Consider the following 16,368-nt stretch of genomic DNA (forward strand, 5'->3'; position numbering starts at 1 on the left):
TAACTGCCTCACTGATGCTTTGTAGGATAACAACAGAGGAGGAGAACATTCATTGTTGCTCCAATAGGAGAATTTCTCTTTATTTCTTAGTAGTGGCAGCCACTGAGAGATACAGGGAGGGAATTCTCTGATACATCTGTTACTTCCCCCAAATCTTCAGCATTCTGGAGACAGTCATCCTACTCATGCGCAACCAGAGGATATCATCTAACGCGCTAGAAGTAACTGCAGTAGTCACATAGGGACTTCTGCTATTACCCCTTATGCTACCACAGAGCTTCCCAAGGACAAGCTCCCTTGTTCTAACAGCCACGTCACCTTCACAAATACTACAGTCTGTATCCCTCTACCCTTGTTCTTCAAGCTTCAAAAACTGCGTTAGGACCAGCTTCTATAGCCAGTGCATTTAGCTCATCAAAATGATTCCTGAAGCCCATTGATTCCTGATAGTTCAGATTTTATGAAGGGGAGTCAGCAGATAATTGTGCTAGGGTAGTGCAGGATAAGAGCCAAACTCCTAAGTAAATTGGAAATTGGTGAGAATGTAGGGCTCCCTAAGCCCCATTTGTGAATAGGCAGAAACCAAGACCCAGCGCTTTGGGACAATGCTGTCCTCCTGTCCAAGCCCTGGGGCTTCCTTACAAGCAAGAGACTTCTCCACGGTGAAAATCCTGCCTGATCAACCTTACTCAGACAAGTCAAGAAGCAAGACCCAGGAAATGGGAGCAGAAACTAAATGCTTTTCTACACTAAAGAGCATTGTTAAAGTTTTAGTATATCCATTCCAAAACCAGAAAAAAATGTAGTGATTATTGATGCGGTAATGTTGATGTGGGCTTCGAGCTGATGGCCAAAAATTCTTGAGATGTCATTGGTGCAAAAAGGTGGTTTTATTAAAGTGCAGGGACGGGACCCATGGGCAGAAAAGGCTGCCCTGGGATTGTGAGGAGCAACTGATTATACGCTACGAAGTTGGGGGAGGTAAAGACCAGGGAAGTTTCCAAAAGGACTTTCATATGCTAAAGAAGACTCCCGGGATCCTGGAGGCCTAGCTATTGTCAAGCTAAAATTGTTTTCCCCTCTAGCGAAGCATTAACAGTAAGACAGTTGGGAGTTTTCCTGGAGGAATGTTACACTCTGCCTGCCTCAAGTATCTGTCAATGGGCTGCAAGTTGCAAGGAAATTTAATTTTATCTATGTTTCCTTCTGCCTTTGTTCCCCCACATAAATTATCAGTTCTGTGCCCAGCATTACTGGGTGCTGGGTCTGCCAAAACAGCACCTGGGGGTTCTGCCCTTAAGAAACTGGCTGTCTGCTCTTGATAAACAATCCAGGACTACAAAAACCTACAGGAGCCCTCAGAAGGGTGATGGCGACCACCTGCTCTGTACACCCGATGACTCTGAAGGATGAGTAGGAGTTTGCCAGGAACCAGAAAGGGGGAAAACCATGGAGAGGTCAACAGGTGTAGCGTGTTTAGGGGATTTTGGAGTGGGATGACCAGAATATAATGGAATATAATAAGGTTGGAAAGGAAAGGGCCAGATTATGAAAGCTTTTATGTGCCCTACTCAGAAGTTTATGGTTTACCCTTTTTCAATAGTCTGGCATTTATTCTGACCATGAAATAAAAATCTTAACTGGAGCCTTGGTTCTAAGCTTCATCAGATCTCTTGAGGATGAAAAGTGTCTTTCTTGTTTCTTTTCTTTCCCCTTCCTTTTCTTTTTTTTAACCTTTAGTGAATACTTGAACCACCATAATTTCTTGTTCTCTTTTATCCTGACATGAAGTTGCTTAACAATGGAATAATTCAGATCTTTATTTCTCAATATTGCCCTTTCGAAGGTTTTTAGGTTTCTAAAAATCTGAATACTTTGGTTATTATTTTTCAGAGAAAGCCTGAGGGCACTCCAAGCACAGCCGAGAGGTCAGCTTCCGGAGGACAAAAGAGGCTTGTTAGATCTAATCATGGGCTCCCCACCAAGAGCCCTGGGAGCAAGATAAAAATGCAGAGTCAGAAACGGAGCTGAATTGTATGTTCACAAGAGGAGTGAGCTCTCACAGGATATACACAAAGTTTCCACAAACTATCTCCCACAATGCTGAGTATAGACCCACTCAATAAATAATGCAATGCTTAATCATCTCCCTCTCCCTCTTTCTACTTGTTCTAGATGGCTTTAAATACCGGCAATACCAGAAGACTCCAAATTTTATTTCCCTGACTCTGAGCGCTCTGGACTCATACATCTACTTGCCTACTCAACATCTCCACTCCCACTTAACAAATCTTGATCCCTCAGGAGGCAGACTGTATTTTCTGGAGATGGGAACCACAATATCCCCCATCCCATATGCACTTTTACAACGTGATGCTGACACATCCCATTGAAGGCTGAGGCCCATATCCCCTCCCCTTGAAACTAGACTGATCTTTGTGACTCCCTCAAGCAATAGAGAACAGCAGAAATGAGGCTATGAGACTTCCTAGGCTAGGGCATAAAACTGTCATGCACTTCCACCTTGCTTTTGGAAGACTCACTCTTAGAGCCCAGCCACCATGCTGTGAGGAAGCCCCCAGCCACATGGAGCAGTGAAGTGTGGGAGTTCTGGGCAACAGTCCCAGCCGAGGGCCCGGCCAATAGGTAGCATCAACAGCTGCATGGGATTGATGAAACTCAGATAGTTCCAACCAGCAGCTGGGTGCCCCAACTGATACCACCTGCACCTACCAAGCCCCCACTGAGCTCTGTCCATGTTGCAGATTTGTAAGAATTAATGACGGTTGAGGTTTCAAGCCCTAGGCTTGGGGTGGTTTGTTACTAGGCAATAGATACAGTTATTGCAACACCCCCAAACCTACTTCTCCTGCCATCTTCCCTTTCTTAGATAGTAGAACCACTATCTACGCCATTGCTCGGGCCAAAAACCCAGATTTATTTCTCATTTATTTCTCACATTTTCTCATCAGTAGACCCAGGTGATTCTGCTTTCAAAATATATCCAGAACCCATCCACTTCCCATTACTTCACTGTCCCCCATCCAAGTCTCCATCATCTTTCGGGGTTGTTGCAACAACTCCCCAGCTAGTCCCCCTCCTTCCAGGCCTTGCCCCTCCATGGCCTAGTCTCCACACAGCCTTTAGCAGGCTCAGAGCCTCCTGTGACTAATTCACTCAGAATAAAAGCCAATCTCCTCTCGATGGCCTACCCTTACCCTTTGCTGACTCATTAAAGCATGGTTCCCCCAGTCCCTCCTGCTGCTGTCCCCAAATGTCCAGCACACTCCCACCTCAGGTCTTTACCCTTGCTTATATCTCCTCCTAGAGGGCTCTCCCCCCATATCCATAGGTTTGCACCTTCCCCCCCCTCTTCAGATCTCTGCTCAAACACCTCCTTATCAAAGAAACCCATGATCACTCTACAAGAAAATGGCACTGCCACCTCCCCTGCCCCTCCCCAGCACACTGGACCACCATCTATTCTTCCATGGTACATACCACTCCTGACATATGACATATTTATTTGTTCACGTTCTGTCTCCTCCCACAAGCAAGTCTGCTTCCTGAGAGCAGGAACTTTGTTTTGTTTACTGCTGCATTCCCAGGAACCACAGCAGAACCTGGATGAATCAGATGAAAGAGTGAATCAGATGAATGAATGAATCAGATGAATGAAGTTGGGGACTATACGTGAGGTTCAGTGGGGTCGGGTCCGGAGCCGACGACCAAGAAAGAATTCTTGAGACATCTTTGGTGCAAAATGGTGGTTTATTAAAGCACGGGGACAGGACCCGTGGGCAGAAAGAGCTGCTGCTGCGGGGTTGTGAGGAATGGCCTATTTTATACCCTCAAATGGGGAGGGGGCTAGGGATAGCGTAAGTCTCTAAGGAATTTTGGAAGCAAGGTCTCCAGGACCTTGAGGGGGCTAGCTGCTGTTGGGAAAGGGTCCTTTATTACTGTCTAATAAAACCTGAGTCATGAGACCCTTCAGATGTATATCAGCGGGCCATATGCTGGGGGGATGATTGCCAACACGTATCTGGGGGGGGGGTAGAGATAAAGGAAATTTCCAAAGGAATTTTTATATGTTAAAGTAGACTTACAGGATCTTGGTGGAGGGAGGGGGTCAGGCCAGGACTGCCTTTTGCCCTTAGCAAAGTATTAACATCGAGGCAGCTGAGTTCCTAGAGGAATGTCACCATGCCTGTTTCAAGGACTCGTCAATGGGCTGTAGGTAGTAAGGACTGTTTCTTTGTCCTTTAGGGCCGCCAGGAGTGCCTGAGGAATGTCACACACATCCCATGGGGGGGGGGGGCGGCACACAAAACTTCTGCTTTGTCCTCAGCTTGCCTTCCGTTCCCTCATCAGGATGAATGAATGAATGATTTTGAAACTAGCACCAAAAGACACTATCAACACAGAGGCGAATGAATCAGAAGAGCCCCACCTTTGTTTCTGCTAATTTGTTTCCCTTCGCATAGATTAAAAAAAAAAAAAAAAGCACAACACCACAACACAATTTGACTTCGTTAAAAGAAAATCGAACAAGCTAACCACAAGGCAAATACCAAGGGATCTTTCTCACTGCTGGACACACTCCGCTATTTAGAAAATACCCTGCATCTTCTGCCTCTAGGCTTCCTGACATTCTCTGAAGTGTCGGATCTAAACAGTAAACATCGAAATGAACTATTTCACTGAACTTTTATAAATACAGCCTTTGTCGAAGTTGCCTTCATATTAAAGTCACCTTGACTTTCTGCTGCTCTAGAAACCACTTCCTTTGTTATGTGCAGACAATGTGTGATTTTATCTGTGTTAAGAAAGAAAAGCCACAACTTGCAATGAGACCTTATTGCAGGTCATTACTATTTTGGCAAATAGAAAACTTCTTAAATTACATGAGCAAATCACACACCTTATATAAAAATTAGAAAACATAAAGAAAAAAGAAAAGAAAAATAATTCAAAATCCTACCACCCAGCGATCCTAATTATTACCATTTTGATAACCTTTTACCATATACATATTTTTATACATATACCTACTTATACTTTTCTTATTAAAATGGAACCATATCAAAACTGCTGGAAGTCTGCTTGACATCTACTTTTTTCCTTAACATACAAGGAGATTTCACAGACAAGTAGAGCCTTCACAAGTTCTTAAAGGGGGCTTTCACTTTTCCCGTACGAAACTTAGTATGTTTCAGGAAAACACACCAAGACAGGGGATTAGGGCATCTGTTTCCTGGTCCCCAGTCAGCAGATCATTAGATGATAGGACATCTGGTAAGACACTATAATTGCCAGAACCTCAGTTCCCTTTTTTGTTCAAAGGGGACAGATGGCTACTACAGGTAGGCACAAATTATCTCTGTGGCTTCTCCCTTTGGGTGCTAAAATGTTAAGAAAGAAGTGGCAGAGTATTTCAAGGTGTGACATCTCCCTGCCACCCCTGGCTTACTAGAGACATTCTAGCTGAAGCCTCGGGAACTGCTGAGATTCCTGCTACATTTGTTAAAAAGCTGGGTGATTTACATGCTGATTGGGCGTTCTTGCAGAAAATGCATTCATTCGCTCACTCATTCATTCATTCTCTCACTCAGCAAATACACATCAAATAGCCATCCTGTGCCAAGTGCTGGGGAGAACACGGTTAGAGAGATGCCTGATACCCACCCTCAAGGAACTCAGTATAGTGGTAGCAGATAGGCAAAAAATGAGAAATTATAACACAGCCTGGTGATGGCTGTAGAATATGTGATGGGCCTCTGGCAAGTCATGGCGGGGCTGCCAGCTTTGACTGGGGAGTCCCCAGAAAGCTCCATGAAAGAAGTGACACTCTGAATCTTAAAGAAAGAACAGGCTATCAGAGCACACTGATGAGGGAGGAAGGTGGGAGAAGAGGAAAGAACTTTGAGGAAGAGAAAACCACGCATGCAGAAACCCACAGCATGTCTAGAAATCACCAGTCATTCTGAAGCCCCAGAGGAAGGAGTGTGGAGTGTGTCCAGCGGCAGATGCGACACACAGTGGGACAGTGAGCCTGAGAGAGGGACACCGGCTTTAAAGTCACGAAAACTCACTGGGGCCTTAGACCCACAACATCTCATCTCTGAGATATTCCTTAACTCCAAAACACCAAGAATAAAACTCACTCCTTATGGGGTTCTTCTAAAGATTGGAAAGAATATGAAAAGTGCCTGCCACACAAAAGACCCTCAATATGTTGATGTTCTTGTCATTGTTACTAACAGTAAGTTGGGGTCAGATTATGACATGCTAATGAGTTTTTGATCCCACAGGCAATAGGGGTCATGGGAAGATTTTTAAACAGGAAGTTACATAATTAGATTTGCGTTTGACAGAGATCTCTGCAGACCAGTGGTACTTGACCTGGGAACCCCTGAAACTCTATTTAGGATAGTCTGTGTAATTGTATATGTGGGCTTCCCTGGAGGGAGGGTCCTGGGTCCTTTTTAGAGCTTTAGGGTCTGTGGCCCCGTAAAGGTCAAGAACCATTGCCAAATGGAAGAACGTTGGTGAGGTAAGCAGGCAGGGGAATGAAAATACTCAAGGTGACCAATGGAGAAGACCACATGGTAAGTAAAGACTGAGGCCTCCTTCCAACATTGGTGTGAGTGCACCATCTTGGAAGTGGGTCTCCCGGCCCCAGCCAAGTTCTTGACTCTATCCTCAAGTCAAACCTGGGGTGCCTGGCTGGCTCAGTGGGTTAAGTGTCTGCCTTTAGCTCAGGTCATGATCCCAGGGTCCTGGGATCAAGCCCCGCATCAGGCTCCCTGCTCAGTGGGGAGTCTGCTTCTCTCTCCCTCTGCCCCTCCCCCTGCTTGTATTCTCTCTCCCTCTCTCTCTCGCAAATAAATAAATAAAATTTAAAAAAAAAAAAGAAAGAAAGAAACCCCAAACCAGAAGCACCCAGTTAAATTACTGCAGATTCTTGGCCCACAGAAACCGTGTATAATAAATGTTCATTGTTTTAAGACACTGAGTTTTAGGGTAATTTGTAACAGAGCAAGAATTTACCGATCCCTCTAATGTATTCCAACTCTGTTCCTGGGTATCACTGCCTTTGGCTCATTTGAAAATCAAGTTTTCATGACATTTCCACACACGGGCCCAGGCAAATGATCTTCAGGGCCTGGCTCTTAGCCACCACCCCACACCAGCACTTTGCTACATCGTAATATAACATTCGCACAGTGCGCTACAATTAACCAAATGCGCTTACCCACCTGATCACACTTCATCCTCACAGGAACCTTGGGGTAGGGGGACTCTTACTTTTGCATGTATCCATTGTGTAGTTAAAGAAACTGAGGCTCAGAGGCCCTGAAGTGATTTGTCTAATGTCACACAAGTTGTAAGTGGTAGCTGGGACCCTTCGCGCATTTGATCGCTGAGCCCATCATAACAAAGCAGTGCAACCTGAATGCCTTCCAACCGTAGGCAGTTGCTCTCCCGCGGCCCTGGAGGCTGTAAGTGCAAAAGCGAGGCGTCGGCACAACTGGTTCCTTCCGGAGGCTCTGAGAGAGGATCTGAGCCATGCGCCGTGCCCAAGCTTCCGCTGAGGCTGGCAATCTTGCACGTTCCTGGGCTGAGAGCTGCATCGCTGCCACCACTGCCTCCATCCTCACATGGCCTTCTCTGCCCCCAGGTCCCTCTCCTCTTCGTGTAAGGACACCAGTCATATTGGATGAAGAGCCCACTCTACTGGCCTGATCTTAACGCCCCCTTAATTACATCTACAAAGACCATCTTTTCAAATAAGGTCACCTTCACAGGTACCAACATGTCTTCGGGGGGGGTACAATTAGCCCACACCACTGTCATAAGTTACATTCTTGCCTAGTAGACAATCCAGAGAGAACCATCGGACTGGGCCTAAGAACTAGCAATTTGGGGGATTGTCCTTGCCTCTGCAATCTGGCTTTGCTAGAGCCCAGCATCCTGGAGAGTACATCAAAGTACCCACAAGGGGGCACCACTTGACCAGGAAAGTAACAAAAACACCTGCGGTCTTAAATTCCTTACTGAATTTGTTTCTTCACTTTATTTCTTCAACTGATATCTTCAAACTGGATAGCCCAGAGAGATTCAAGGATTTCCTGATTTTCCAACAATGATTTCTGAGCAACTTTAAAATTCATTGTTCCCATTGTGGAGCCCTGGAGCCAGAGCTGCTGGGACTGGTAGATTCTTGGGGAAGAGAGAATTCATTCCTTGGAGTCCTTACCACAAGGAGCTAAATTATGGGGAGGAAAAGAAAGCAAGCAAACAGATTGTGCTTTAAGAAGGAAATCAACCATCTCAACAGAGGACTGAGGGCAAGTCCTTGAGTCAAGATCCTCCTTAAGAAAGGTAAGAGAAGGCAGGAGAGATGGTGAGACCCAGGGAAGAGGAGGGGGCATTGCAAAGCCACCCTTCCCCACCAGCTTTTGGAGGCCGCTCTTGCTTGCTGAATGTTGACTTCCCCGAGACAGAAAGCTCTGGCTGACTGGAGGAATGACGGATGACCCCTGCATGGGAAGGAAGGGGCTCACAAAAAATATAGAGAGCTGAAAATGTAGCCCATAGTATATCTCTTACCCATCCCTGTTTCTGAGGGGGTTAGGTGTCAGAGAAAGATCTGTGAGCACATGTCTTCACTACTCAGATGTAAAAGATCCTGCCATTCCCCACGTCTAATGTTCCACTCAGGCTCTGCTTCTCTCCATTGCATTTTCCACAAGCAGCTGGAGCCTGGGTCCTTCAGCAATACAACCCCCTGCAGCCCACAGCAGGCCTTCTCCGAAGGTGGGGACCTGCTGCATTAGAAACACCTGTGGTGCTTGTTAAACAACATGGATTCCTGGACTTCAGCCCAGACTCATGAATCAGACCCTCTAAAGATGGGATCCAGAAATCTGTGTTTTTCACAGGTCCCCAGGTGTTCGCACGTGCTCTGCAGTGTAAGAATCTGCAGGAGACATCTGAAACTAATGATGTGCTATATGCGGGCTAATTGAATTACAAAAATAAAAAATAAAAGAATCTGCAAGAGTCTGCTCTTCGTTTCTGAGAAGACACCAGGCTCTATATCAATGCGAGGCATAATCGTTATACGTTTATGATTTTGGGGGGGCATTTGGATGATGAAAAGTGTTAAGGGTTGAATTGTGTTTCCCTCTCAAAATTCATACATTGAACTCCTAAACCCCCAGGATCTCAGAAAATGACCTCATTTGGAAACAGGGTTGTTGCAGGTGTCATTAATTAAGAAGTCATTAACCAATATGACTGGGGTCCTTATGAAAAGGGGACATTTGAACACAGGCGTACACACGGGGAGAACATCCTCTCGAGATGAAGGCAGAGGTCACGATGATGCTTGTAGGAAGGGCAGAGATGGCCAGCAAGCCAGCAAACCAGCAATCCGGCTTCCAGCAGAAGCCAGGAGGAGGCTTGGCACGGATGATCCTTCAAAGCCCTCGGAAAGGAACCACGCCTGCTGATCCCTCCGTGGTGGGCTTCTAGCCTGCGGGACCGGGAGGCCACGCACTGTCGTTGTCTAAGTCCCGCAGCCTGGTATTTGTTTCAGCAGCCCTGGCAAACGAACCAAGGTGGCTTGGTACAAACACTACATAGTGCTTCACTGCACACCTGCTGGCCGAGCCTACACCACTTCAGGGGAAGGGTGGGATGTTCTGAAACCACTCGGACCTAAAAGTCTGGCTGCTGTAGAGTCACAGCGAGCACTCAGGAAGCCCAGGAAGCCTCCTCTTAGGTCTCATCAGTCTTCCAGTAAGAGGCACAGTCCACACAGCTGATGGACGGAAATGGTATTGACTACTGTTCGGGCCCAGAGAAAGAGCTGGTGGCTAACACAAACCTAGGACATTCAAATGGGGAGAAGGATGGGCTGTCAGATGTCTGCAGACGGAGGAAAGGGTGGCTGTTCTTTGCAGTGGGAACATCCCCACCCAATCTCATAGGACATAGTATATTTTCTCACATGACGCCAGTAATCCTCTACAAAGGTTCTTAAAAGTCAGCCCAGAGGAGGGTGCCAGGGTGGCTCAGTCTGTTAAGGTCTGACTCTTGGTTTCCACTCAGGTCATGATCTCAGGGTCCTGGGGTCAGGCCTGCGTCGGGCTCCACAGTTAGCTCGGAGTATGCTTGAGGATTCTCTCTCTGCTCCCTCCTGCTGCTGGTGCTGTCTCGAAGAAAGAAAAAGAGAGAGAGAGAGAGAGAGAGAGAGAGAGAAAGAAAGAAAGAAAGGAAGGAAGGAAGGAAGGAAGGAAGGAAGGAAGGAAGGAAGGAAGGAAGGAGAAAGGAAGGAAGAGAAAAGAAAAGAAAAGAAAAGAAAAGAAAAGAAAAGAAAAGAAAAGAAAAGAAAAAAAAGAAAGAAAAGAAAGAAAAGTCAGCCCAGAGGGAATTTCAAAGACCTTGAAAAAAGTTTTTGGGTGATATAAAGTTTCTATATCATGATTGTGTTGTTACATGACTATGTAAAGTTTGTCAAAAATAATTTGTATGGAATTACACACTTAAAATTGTTGAAATTTATTGTATATAAATTATACCTCAATAAAGTTGATTACAGTAAAAAAATCAGCCCATAACAGAAAATTCTGACTAAATGTATTTGGTGATTGGGAGGAAAATCCAAAAACAAAAACCAAAACCCACTCATTTTGCAAACAATCTTTTTAACAAGAAACCAGACTGAAAATAGGCCATTTGATTTAAAACACGGTTTAGAAAAATAGAAAAATTTAAAAAAGATAATTCCATGGTACTTTTACCAGAAAGTGGCAAGAAAACACATGTATTCTCGTATGTTCAGTCCGATGGTTAAGCTGATCTCCAAAATATGATTAAAAGAAAAGAGGAACCAGAAAATCCTCTTTACTAAAATGCAGAACAAAAATTCAAAGGACTCATAAAAAATCCCTGAGTATAAATGTTGTTAAATGCAGAAATAAGCAGAGAAGCATTCCCATTAGAACTAAGAAGATGTGTTGGTAACTTTCAAATTAAAAGATGAAGGTGAGGAATTACCATGTCACTGAGCTAAGAAACGTATCTGCCACTCTCGCCTCCGCACTGCATGCTGTTCCGTGGAACATTTCCAGCATATTCTTGTTGGACAAACAGAAGTCTGCTTGCCTTTAGAAATAGATTCAAAGAGTTAAGTTCAGTATTGGAGAATTGGATGTGACCTTCAGGGTTTTGCTGTAGCTTAGTATGTATTTATAGAGGCATGCAGGGAATTTTCGCTCCCAGAAACAGCTGCCCACTCCAGTCTCCAGACTTCCTTAGCGTCATAGTGCAGTAAAGAACCCTGGCTTGGAGCCATCCTTGACTGTGAAAGGAGGCTGAGGAAGGCCACCTTGTCAGGTGAGAGTCAAGGGAAGTTACAGAAAGCACCCAGAACAGGGCATGACCCCAAGGGCACTATTGTCCTTAGGTTCCCTTACATTGAACGGTATGATGCGTTGTGAAGTCACACTTCCGTCTCAGAGGTTTTCATACTGCATTTTTTTTTCCTGTTACACATTATAGATGAAAAGGAAAGGTGTCTCGTTTAGTGTGGTTTTAGAGAAAAATCCCAGCATGGATACACACTTGCACTGAGAACTGGGGCAAACTATGTAATACACCTAGACCTTTGTTTCCTCATCTATAAGATGGGATAATACCTACCTCATGAGTCTGGGGTAAGGAATAGCTTGTACATATTACATGTAAAGCACTTAGCACTATACCTAGAATTTATTAAGTACTCAATAAATTATACTAGTATTAGATAATACTTTTAAATGGTTTTATTACAGCCTTTGACAATTACATGGTGGAATTCAGAAATCAGCTTTTAGGGGCGCCTGGGTGGCACAGCTGCCTTCGGCTCAGGGCGTGATCCCGGCGTTATGGGATCGAGCCCCACATCAGGCTCCTCTGCTATGAGCCTGCTTCTTCCTCTCCCACTCCCCCTGCTTGTGTTCCCTCTCTCGCTGGCTGTCTCTCTCTGTGTTAAATAAATAAATAAAATCTTTAAAAAAAAAAAAGAAATTAGCTTTTAAATTTCAAAAATCAACGAGTATAAAATTAAGTTCATTACACTAAATTAAATCCATATTAAATAGAGAGCTGCTGAGTTTTATTTCCATCATTTGCTCATTCAACAACTATTTAATTATTGAGGGTGGATATGCCAAATACTATGTTAGACATGAGGATAGAGCAGAGAGTAAGACAGATAGAACCCCTTCTCTTACAGAACTTACCATCTAGTAGGGGAACAGACACCATACTAATAAATCATGTATGTGTTAGGTGTTGGTAAATGCTCTGAGGGGGCACCCAAGGTAGGGAGTGTACAAAATGCTGGGGAGGGAGGGGAGGAGAGGGATCACTATTTTGTATCTGAAAGGTATAAAACATAAGCAGAGAACATAAAGACCGTGAGGGCACAGACCATGTAGACATCTGGGACAAGAGCAATCCGGCAGAGGAAAGAGCACACACAAAGGTCCTGAGGCCAACATCGTCTTGATGTGTTCAAAACATGAGAAGGCCTATGTGATCAGAGCCAAGAGAATGGGGGGCGGGGGGTGTGTGGAATGAGGGAAGTCAGAGGGGAGGCAGACCACAGAAGATCTTTCAAGCCAGGGTGAGTAAATGAGATGCAGGGTTTGGAGCAGAGGGGCACGATGGAACTTATATTCCCCTCCCCTCCTCTGTCCACCCACCTACCTGCCCTCAACACTGGTTGCTTTATAGGGGTATTGTTCTTTTGGGGTTTGTTTTTGTGTACTTACATTTAATAGGGTCACTCTGGCAGCTGTGTTGAGAAGAGACTGCCAGGAGACAAGCACAGAAGCAGGAAGGCCTGTTAGGGGCATAATACAGAGAGAGGTAAGACAGGCTTAGACCAAAAGGGAGCAGCACAGGGGTGAAGTGGCTATGTTCTGGATGTTTCAAAGGTGGAGGACTTACTGATGGACCAAATGTCAGCCTGAGTGGCAGCGAGGAGTCGAGGAGGACTCCAAGATTTTCTCCTGCACAAACCACCACTCACTGAGATAGGGAGTGCAGAAGGCACAGGTTTAGTTGAGGAATTTGGATGTTTGCTTTTTATTCTTAGTATGAAGAAGCCTAATAGGTGTTCAAATGAAGATATGAAATAAACAACTGTATGTAGAAGTGGAGGCAAGAGAGAGCTGTAGGAAGCATTATCTTTAGGGGGTATTTAAAGCCTCACGACTGGATGAAATCCACTGAGGAGGAAGTGAATGTGGATAAAGAGATCCACAGACTGAGCTCTGGGGCTGGTGACAGGAGGAGGAGGAGGAAGGACTCCCTGAGCTGGGGAGATGGAAGGGGGAGGCTGAAAGGTAGCTAGAGTCCTCTGGGCACAGTAAGGAGAGGAGGGAGCTGAGCACAGAGAGAGCACCGGAGATTCCCAAAAGGTTCCCTTCAAGTCCTCACCTGCTGGTCAGTGCAGGAATGTGCGGAAAGTACCCAAGGCTGGGTAAAGAATCCCCTTTAATTTTTACATCAACCCCCAGCACACACACAAGATCCAGAAGAATCCCTAATCCTTATACATTATATATACAATTAAACAAAGAAAACTTCTCAATGTCTGGCATCCAATCAAAAATTACCTTGCATGTAAAATAGGAAAATACCACTCACAACAGGAGAAAAGCCTATCTATGGAAACTGCCTCAGAAATTCCTCAGATGGGGGCACCTGGGTGGCTCAGTCCTTAAGTGTCTGCCTCAGGCTCAGGGCGTGATCCCGGAGTCCTGGGATGGAGCCCCACATCAGGCTCCTCCTCTGCTTCTTCCTCTCCCACTCCCGCTGCTTGTGTTCCCTCTCTCACTGGCTGTCTCTCTCTGTGTCAAATAAATAAAATCTTAAAAATAAATAAATAATAAATAAATAAATAAATAAATAAATAAATAAATAAATAAATAAAAGAAATTCCTCAGATGATAAAATTAGTAGAAAATAACATTAAAACCCTTATTACCATATATTCTAAATGTTCAGGAAGCTAAAGGAGAGAATGAGAATAAGTACCAAACATGATATATGTATATGCAAATTGAACTTCTAGAAATGAAATTAAATGTCTGAAAGGGAAAATATAATGGATGGGATTAAGAGATTAAATATTGCAAAAAAGATTAGTGAATTTAAAGATATGACAATAGAAATTATCTAAAATGACACACGGGAAGAAAAAAAGATTGGCAAAAATGAACAGAGCATCAGTTAGGCAAATTCAAGTGGCCTGATATTTCTGTGATGGAGTCACCAGAGGAAAGGAGAGGGAGGGGCAGAAAATATATTTGAAGAAATAATGGCTAAAAAACAATCCAAATCTGATAAAAGCAATAAATTCACAGACCAAAGAAGTTTAATGGAACATGAGGACAAGAACCATGAAGAAAACCATACCAAGGCACATCACAATACATCATAACTGAAATCCGTAGAGCAGTAATAAAGATAAAATATTTTTATTTTTATTTTTTTTAAAGATTTTATTTATTTATTTGACAGAGAGATCTATGAGGAGGATCTATGACAGAGGAGATCGCTCTCTCCCCAGCGAGAGAGGGAACACAGCAGGGGGAGTGGGAGAGGAAGAAGCAGGCTCATAGCGGAGGAGCCTGATGTGGGGCTTGATCCCAGAACGCCGGGATCACGCCCTGAGCCAAAGACAGACGTTTAACGACTGAGCCACCCAGGCGCCCCAGATAAAATATTTTTAAAAGGGAGATGTTAAAAGAAAAAAACACTGTACAAAGGAATGAAGAATGGCCATAGACTTCTCATCAGGAACAATATAAACCAGAAAACATTGTATTAGAAGAAAAAAAAAACTGCTCAGTTAGAAATCTAAACAAGAAAAATACCATTCAAAAACAGAAATGAAATAAGGACTTTTTTTAGATATATGAAAGCAGAAAGAACTCATCCCCAGCAGACCTGCTCTTCAAGATCTGCTAAGGGAATTACTTCCGGCAAAAAGGAAATGATAGCACATGGAATTTGAATCTACATAAGGGACAGAGGCATCCTAGACATGGTAAGTATGTGGGTAAATATAAAATACTTGTTTAAATCTATTTAAAAGAGAATTTTCTGGAAAATATGGTGTATATATATATATATGTATGTATATATACAGGGGAATATTATTCATCCTAGAAAAGGAAGGAAATCCTGACATAGGCTACAACACAGATGAACCCTAAGAACATTATGCTAAGGGAAATCAGCCAGTCACAAAAGAACAGATACTGTATGAGTCCATTCATATTGAGGTGCCTAGAGTATCAAAATCATAGGGAGAGAAAATAGGATGGTGGTTGCAAGAGCTGGGAGGAGGGGGGAACAGGGATTTGGTGTTTAATGGAGACAGTTTCAGGGTGCGAGATGAGTTCTGGACATGGATGGTCAGAAAACAAAGCGAATCTGCTTAATGCCACTGAACGCACACATAAGATGGTTGAGATGGTAAATTTCATGTTATGCATATTTTACCACAATTTTATAAAGAGAAGTGGCTGCTTAAAACAAAAATAACAAGGGTGTGGGGTGAACAACAAATGTAGAAGTAGGACTTCCACAGCACAGTTAATGGGGAGGATGCAGGTAAAGCGTTGTGAGGTTCTTACACTCTACATAAAATGGCACAGCACATACCGGTGGACCACGTGAGAAGTAAAAACCTATACCATAAACCCTAAAACCACCACTAAAATAACCTTACAGGATGTTATTCCTAATTAGCAACAAAGAAGATAGAATGAAATTACAGAAAATGTCTCTATGCACTGAAAAGGCCCAAGCAGAGACATCCCAGTAGCAGTAAGCAGAGGTATACACCTACACCAAAAACTATCATGTGTAAACTTCAGATATGCACAACTATGTCAATTACACCCCAAGGAAGCTGTTTGAAATCGAAGCAGAATAAGCTTCCTGGACAGGTATAAGTTCTGTGGTAGTCATCACATCTTTCCAAATACATCCTCTTCTCTTTTCCTCCTGGGACATCACAGTATTGCACTCCCTGTTCTCTTTGAAATCAGGTGTGGGCACATCACTTGCTTTGGCCCACAAAATACAAACGGAAGTGATTCTACCCACTCCTGATGGGATCATCCTGAGCTAATGCACCATTGATGCTGGCTTCCTCTCCTGCCCAAGTGATGGTGGGAGTGTGTGTTTCCATGGGACTTGGGTCAGCCTGGTCTACGAGTGCTCACATGGAGCCAGCAGGAGCAGGGCAGGTGGTCTGAGTGAGAGATGAACTTCACTGTGTCAGTCACAGACATG

The sequence above is a fragment of the Ursus americanus genome, chromosome 6, assembly GCF_024610735.1.
Source record: "Ursus americanus isolate L20-20 chromosome 6, mUrsAme1.1.p, whole genome shotgun sequence".
NCBI classification, from domain to species: domain Eukaryota; kingdom Metazoa; phylum Chordata; class Mammalia; order Carnivora; family Ursidae; genus Ursus; species Ursus americanus.